Source organism: Puntigrus tetrazona, chromosome 23, assembly GCF_018831695.1.
Source record: "Puntigrus tetrazona isolate hp1 chromosome 23, ASM1883169v1, whole genome shotgun sequence".
Classification (NCBI taxonomy): Eukaryota; Metazoa; Chordata; class Actinopteri; order Cypriniformes; family Cyprinidae; genus Puntigrus; species Puntigrus tetrazona.
The window spans coordinates 5,470,945-5,477,610 of NC_056721.1; the positions used below are offsets into that span (position 1 = coordinate 5,470,945).

At 40.3% G+C, this 6,666-nt stretch overlaps 1 pseudogene; it reads right to left on the reverse strand.

Moving 5' to 3' along the window:
• Positions 1-588: 588 nt before the first annotated feature.
• LOC122329187 overlaps positions 589-6,666 on the reverse strand; it is a 6,324-nt pseudogene continuing 246 nt past the window's right edge.

Sequence of the window (6,666 nt, forward strand, 5' to 3'; positions counted from 1 at the left end):
AAAACAAAATGCAAAACATTCACAACAACACGTATTTAAATATCAGTGCATTACAAAACATGGAAAATATCTGCCACATTCTGAGACATCCACTTTCAGCAGTTGGGTTGTAGTGTCTGAGTGTCTATGAGGCCTGGTCACGCTCTCAAAGGGAGTACACCTAGCATCACTCTTCCACTTATATTTCTCCCAGATGCTCGAACCATGCAGCTCCTTTAAGAAATCTTCACGTGTCATTTTCCAAAACAACAGTGCAAAAATGTCTTCGGCAAGAGATCCGAAAACAAAGCGAGGAGGCTAATTTTTTACTTAATGTATAGAACTCAAAAAAAGCGAAAAGCAAAAAACGTGGATAATCTTTGTGTGACTCAATATTATTAATCGAAAGCGGTAGTGTTTTTCTGACTTAGGTCAACAACGAAAAAAAAACCCAAAAAGCTTGCTAATCTGTGTTTATGTGACTCAAAAAACCCAAACAAAACATAAAAAGAAGTCTAATCCGTCTCGGTAGCTCATTTGTTCAACAGAAGTTCAGAACCGTCACTTGGCATCGGGTCTTTCCAGGGCTGGAAAGCAGCTGCCTTTGAGCATCACAGTGCTCTCCGCTGCCTAATATGGACATTTCAGACGTCAGGTCTGCTCTCGGGAGTTTAGGTCAGCAGCGGCACTCCTCTTATGCGCCGGATGAGGTTGGCCAATCGCGGCCAGCGGCAGGCTCGGCTCGTCCACCTGGAAGGTGCGGGTCAGGAGGTTGTAAAAGGAGCCGTAGCCCACGGCCACCACCGTGCAGGTGAGGCAGATGACGTTGTAGGGCATGCTGAAGTCAGGCGTGGGAGATTCACCAGCAGCGGCTCGGTGTACACTCGCACAAAAGTAGCTTGATTCTTCTTTGACTGGGGCGCTGGGAGTCAAAGGTGAAGAGTTATTACAGGAAGAAAACTTTTTTTAACTGGTCAAGGAATAGTTCAGACGAAAATGGAAATCTGACAAACATTTTCTCATCCTCATACAAGACGAGTTTGTTTCTTGATCAGAACAGATTTGAGGAATTTAGCAGTATCGACTAATGGATCCTCTGCAGTGAGCGGGTGCCGTCAGAATGAGAGTCAAAGCGGCTGATAAAAACATCACCATTTGTAAGCAGCGAATCCATCATCAAGATTGATTCTTAAATTGTAAACTGAGTCAAAACACAGTCCACCAACCTATGAGGCTCCGAACCAAGTCCTGGGGCCAGGTGTCCTGCAGAGTTTAGCTCCAACCTAATTAAGCTTACACCGGCAGTAATCAGCAGCTAGGTATTTATGAACTTTAAGTGGGCAAGTTTTAGCCTAAACTGTGACAGGACAGTAGCCCTCCCGGACCGATCATCCAACTGCAATGTCCTCTTCACATCAAAATCCACCCACATATTTGTTTTAGAACTGTTTAGGAATCTCTCCTTATTCATACCAAGACAACATCTGCGTAGAAAAGCAGTAAAATGCTGTAATATATGATTCATTTATCACAAAGCGTGCCAGATTTGTATTTCATAACACATTAACTGATGGCCTAGGGATTGGTGTGTGCTTTCTTGTAGACAATTGTGATGCTTTTGACTCTTTTTTTCCTAACGGCACCCCATTCGCCTGCAGAGGGTTCATTGGTTTATGTAACTTCTTGACATCTGATGTTCTGATGAACAAGCACAAATTATAGTCTTGCCTGGGCTTGAGGGTGAGTGTATTTTTCACCATATTAACTTTTAGCTGGAGCCGGTTATTTTTAAAATTCATACTTACAAACTGCTAAACAACGGCTGGTCTTGTGTGAAGTTGAGGTCCATTAAAAACTATACCACTTCAGCAATGAGGGCGCTGGACCACAGATGACCTGGGCAGGAAACATATTATATTACTTTGATCGAATATAGGGAGTGACACCAGCAGGATAAAATCTATACAGCCATTAACTAATGCAATCGAGGATGGCAAGAGGACTCTATGTTGCAACAGAAACTAGAAGTGTTCTAGACAGGCAAGATCTATCAAAATGCTTGATAAGTTGTCGACATTACCATAACGTAGAAGCCGTGGTTAGGATCAGGCGTGTACTCGGTCCATTTGAGCAGAGCCTCTCTCTCAAACTGTGCAGTGACCTCTGTGTCATAGAGTGAGGGGGTAACTGGACCAGCATCTCCAGCAGATGAGGCGATGGCGGTCTTTAGCGGGCTGGGTAGTGAATGCAACCTGGCCAGAGAAGACACAAGGTCTGTAAAGGCTGTATTACTCTGTATTCACAAGCATGGGTCTTGTTCTGTCTTCTAAGGATATGTCTGTAAATGTTTTAAACTTATCATCCGTTTAGTATATACTTCCTCATGTTGAAGAGTGTTGAAACATTTGCCAAGAATTCTCTATTTTGGGCTTGTTCTTTATCAGGCGTTTCTTCTCCTTTACAGTTAATTAACAATTTTAAATAAAGAAATGAAATAAATTCTGCTTAATACATTTGGTATTTCAGTGTACAAAACTTTGTGTGTGTGTGTGTGTGTGTGTATATATATATATATACACACATTATTTAATACATTATATATATATATATATATATATATATATTATCAGATTTTTAACTATTATCATATTTTCAATAACACTGTTGTACTGTATTTTTGCTTTCTTAAATAGACACATGCTTCTGAAAAACATTTTTAATATTATAATATATTATTTTTTCCAACCAAATCAATTAATGAATGGATCTTAAGTTTGCCAATGAGAAAAAAACAGAACAGCACAGCGTGGACATTTGAACAGAAGAAATATTTAGTCACTTTAAATCTTATATTGTATTAAATATAGCACTTATCATGACTCCCTAAACCAAAGGGTAGATGTATAGAGAGTCTATTCTATGTTTTATATTCTGCGCTTGTGTTTCTACTCACTGGGCTTGTTATCACGGGACTTACTGGTGACTGTCAGGGTGTGAATGTACAGCTGCAGGTACCAGGGCACGAGTCCATCAGCAGCACAGGGAAGGTCCGATCATCGGTGGTTATTATAGATGACGGTGTGGATTTCCCCGATCTGCAGCCCAAAACCAGCCACGTATCGCTCCGTGTTGGCGCAGAGGACGAAGCATATCGCTGCAAAGCACAAGGTAAAAGAACCACAGAATCAGGTTGACGCGACTGATCTTGTAACACAGACCAATATAAAAAATTTAAATGTAGCACATTACAGACTGTAACAGCATCAACATGAATAGCTTTATCGGTACCAAAGGAACGATGCAAAAGCCTGAGCTCCTCTCATCAAATACATTCATACCACTGTCTCCTTTCCAGCGCGGAGAGTTTGAGAGAGCATTAACACATCACAAGCGATCTCGGCTCTGGTCAGGTCAAACACTGAGCTGTGTTAGGCTATCTCCCAGCACCACGGCTTGGCTGATAGAAGTCGGAGGACTCAACTCAGAACAGCTCTGCCCTGTTGGACACACAGCACAAGACTCAACTGTAAACTATGTAAAAGGCAATCTAGGATCTAAAAGATTTCTGTTTTATTTAGAGAGACACGTTAAAGCATCAAAAAGAAGAAAGAACGTTTTATTTGTTTAGGTTTCACCTCCGGGTTGTCTGTGATGTCCCGATGGACTTTACTGGAAGTAGCAAGAGGACAAGCCTCTGTCAAAGTCCTATGAAAACATCTTGAACAAAGACCATTCTGTGAAAAACGACGATAGTAATTAACACACAGACTGATTACTTTCTCATTGTCAGTGCGCTACTTATTTATCTTATATTGACCTTTGTGAAAAAGTGATTAAAGTGGCCTGAATAAAAAAGCCTTGAACATAACAGGACAAACAGTTGATGAATAGACAATCATTTTCACGACTCTAGACACTTCTTCATGAGAGTCAGTGGCATGATACAGTGGAAAAATATGTTCTTTATCCATGTAATAACAGAGAACACAGCGACCCCGGTGGTAATGGTCATTCAAAAATATTTTTGTTTGGTTTCTCATGATTGAGCAATGTTTGCAAAGTCTCACGGTTTTTCCACACTTAGAGGTAAATGACTCCTACGGATGGCTAAGTCTAGCATTAGAAGTTCATTTATTGCTCACCTTTTTCCTTGGCCTGGCGTGTAGAGATCAAACACAACGTTGAGAGTTTGCCTCCAGCTCCCACGCTTTACTCGTACACAGTTCATCCTGAAAGAGTAAAGCCTGGTAAGCTTCACCACGAAGACAACGTGCAACCCTGAGCCAGAATATTATTTTTTTAATCCAATTTTTTGTTAAAGAAAGGTTTGACAGGATGTTTGTCTGACATAGACGGGTCTGATAATAGACGGCCTGAGAATGGAAACTGCGTAAAAACAGCTTCATCGAACTTTCAGGGCAAATGCCAGATCAGCACCGGAGAAGAAAAGAAAAAAGCAAACGCGTGAATTAATGGCATCTTATAACAACCAGTTATTAAGAAACCACAAGCAGCGATCTTGAACCCCAGAACCACAGGGGAGAAGCTTCTTCCAGGGTGTGAGGTTCTCAGTGTGACGATTTCACGCGTGTAATGATTGCGCAACGTAAGCGGTGATCTGTAAGCAGTGAAGAGAGGAGAAGAAAGAAAGTCTGTCATTTCAAGGTGAAAAAATGTCAGAATTAAACATAAGCTGGATGAATCGATTTACGATAAAGATCTGCCGCGGGTTGGCGAAATGAATGAGCCGACAGCTGCATCGTCACCGTTAGTTTGAAAGCTGCTTTATAAAGGGCGCTACCCGATTTCCCCAGGCCGAGTGGTTTAAAAGAAGCACTGGGCTGCCGCGGTGTTGGTCAGGTCAATGAAGTTTAGAGATGCGCAGAAGATTCCAGAGAGGGCGCGGTAAAGTTCCTTCCAGTTTCCATCCACTGAGAATTCAACAAAATAAGGGGATGTTAGTTTTTGCAGAATAAAACAAATGCACTGATAGAGACAACCAGGACTCTACGGCTTTCCACCGGTGCCTCGCTGGCTGTGTCATTGGAACCACACCCACAACTCTGCTCGAGTGGAGGGGATGAGAAGGAACTGCCCCCACTGCATGGTCCTCCAAAAAGCCCTGGGTGAAGGGAGATGTACAGCTCGCTTTCCAGCTTAGAGAAGCACTTGACCCAGGATTTGAGAACAACCGGTAATGTGAGACGCTGTAGGTAAATAAAGACAACAACGAAACATAAATCACTCAAAACAAAATTAGGACTTGAGGTGTTGATACTCTTCAAGCAAACTTTGACTTTCCACATAATCCAGAATGAAAGCGTATAGAGTGAAATCTATTCATATTCTAAACTGTATACCAATCTTAATTTTATAAACCAGGTGTATTCATTGTATTCATATTTTTAATTATTATACTATATTTAATTTTATCTGAGTTATTCATTTTTCAAACATTAAGCCATTATCGATTTTACTAGTTTGTATCTATTCAGATTAATCATATTTTAAAAACTGTATGTTCATCGTTTTAATTTTATTCACTTGGGAACATTTATTTCATTCAAAAACTAAAACCTTTTATTTGAACCAATTTATTTTATTTGCAAATACTACACCCGCATAGAAATTAAATAATTTAAAATTCTATGCAACTTTTGTTGCCTGAAGTTTAAACATCACAACACACACATACAAACATATACATTGCATATTCAATTTTAGAAAATATTTATAAATGCTATATCCTTATTCAATTTTATTATTTATATTATGTTGCATCAACTAAATGCTAAATTTCTACTTCATTTGATTTGTTTGCAAAAGCAACAAATTATGACAGATTTCAACAAATGTTGTCAGAAAAGAATAGACCATAATAAATGAAATCAAAACTTTTGCATGAAATTTTATTAACCAAGTCTTATTAACTAATTTATAAACAACTTTTCTGCTATTATTTCCAAGACACCATTTAGCTGAATTTACAAGTGCTTTTGTAATCAGTAACTTTACCTGAGAGCTTGTGTTAGCGTTAATATAGCCTCTTCGTTTGTGTGCATGCGATTTTTTCATACATTTTTAATGGATACATTGGACCAGGCAGTAACTTGTACAGCTAATAATTGTCCAGCTCACATGTGAACTCCTTTATACAGTTTCAAAACATCCCAGTATATTATAAAGAGAGTTGTGGGTGCTACAACAAATTTTAACAATGAAGCTTAGTTCACACCCCTCCATCTGTGATATTTCATACATCTGTTATTATAAAATGGGGTAAAGATTATGTGTGCAAAGCCTGTGTCCCAGTGCGCACACTATTCATACAAAATTATACGCGCTATTAGTACTTTAGTACACTATTTAGGGAGGATAGGGTGTATAGTGTGCACACCGAGACGAGAGTATGGCTCACCTTCTGTCGCTCTTGCAGGAAGTCAATGTCCCACAGTGTGCGGAACTGGAAGCTGGCATAAATGTCCCCGGAGTGCAGGGGACGGATGACCAGCTCCTCCTGAAACTGATCTTTCGCCCGCTGCTGCTGCTGTAAAAAGACTCGCCGTCTTTGGTGCCATCGCTTCCGTCCGGCTCAACATCAGTCGACTGCCATTGCCTTTCATTCACGTCGCTGTCCACCTCCCCCGTGGCGTGTCTGAAACGCTCTGCTTTTCTTCCGCATTGTCG